The sequence below is a fragment of the Magnolia sinica genome, chromosome 17 (genome assembly GCF_029962835.1).
Source record: "Magnolia sinica isolate HGM2019 chromosome 17, MsV1, whole genome shotgun sequence".
NCBI lineage: Eukaryota > Viridiplantae > Streptophyta > Magnoliopsida > Magnoliales > Magnoliaceae > Magnolia > Magnolia sinica.
Genome location: NC_080589.1, coordinates 17,688,275 through 17,689,430, shown reverse-complemented (window position 1 = coordinate 17,689,430; position 1,156 = coordinate 17,688,275). Strand labels below are relative to the sequence as shown.

The 1,156-nt window shown below is 43.8% G+C and overlaps 1 non-coding gene across 1 annotated transcript; it reads left to right on the top strand.

Moving 5' to 3' along the window:
• Positions 1 to 447: 447 nt before the first annotated feature.
• On the top strand, positions 448 to 554 carry LOC131232113 (small nucleolar RNA R71). The gene has a single exon (XR_009164716.1). It is a non-coding gene; the product is annotated as a small nucleolar RNA R71 (small nucleolar RNA).
• Positions 555 to 1,156: the final 602 nt, after the last annotated feature.

Sequence of the window (1,156 nt, the reverse complement as noted above, 5' to 3'; positions counted from 1 at the left end):
GAGGTGGGCCCACTGAAAGGTCTTTGGTAATTGCTTACAGCATTGGATTGCTCATTTAATACCTCTTGAAAGGCAGAGATAGTTGGACAGTTTTCAGTAGTATGAATGTTGCAACCACAGATGCTACAAACAATTTCCTTAGCCTTATCCTTCTTAAATTCTATGGCCTCGAGTTTCCTAGTGAGATTAGCTACCTTAGCATTAATATCATCATCTTCTCTCAGGAGATACATTCCACCCCTTTCCTTGGAGTGAGTCGGCCTAGACGTAGTACTAGGTCTAGGGGAGATATCCCATGTTTGTGTGTTCTCAGCAAGTTTATCAAAGTAATCCCACACTTCATCGACTCCTTTATTCATAAACTCCCCATTACACATCGTCTCGACTAATTGGCGCATGGGAGATGTCAGTCCATCATAGAAAAAGTTCGTGATGCGCCACGTTTCAAAACCATGTTGTGGGCATGAACTGACAAGATCCTTGAACCGCTCCCAACATTGGAAGAATGTTTCATCTTCCCTTTGGGCGAAGTTCATGATCGACTTTCTTAGGGTGTTCGTCTTATGGTATGGGAAAAACTTCTTAATGAACTCCCTTGTCATGTCATTCCATCTGCCAATTGATCGAGGACATAGTGAATGTAACCACGTTTTGGCTTTCTCTTTCAAAGAAAAGGGAAAGAGTTTCAACCTGACCGTGTCATCAGACACGTTAAGAAAGTATAAGGTAGCTATGATCTCGTCAAATTCTTTTAAATGTAAGTAAGGATTCTCTGACTCAAGCCCATGAAATTTAGGGAGGAGTTGGATCACCCCTGGCTTGATATCCATGTGTCCTGCATTCTCAGGAAAAATCATACATGAGGGCCACCCCCGCCGGTTGTAAGTAATCTCGTAAGGTACGAGGCGGGGGTGCTTGATGCACCTCATTCTCATCTTGGAGATCTTCTACCCTAGGTTGGGGTAGAAGAGGTTGATTTCCAGCCATATCCTCCATTAACTCAGGAGATTTCGAGCGGTGTCTAGTCCTACGATGGACAGTTAACCCCTCAACTAATCCTCCTTCAGTCAAGAGACGTCGAGTGTTGTCACGACTCACTTGGGCATGAATCACTCGCAGCCCTCAATCAAATTCTAAACCTAATCCTAAGAAGGAA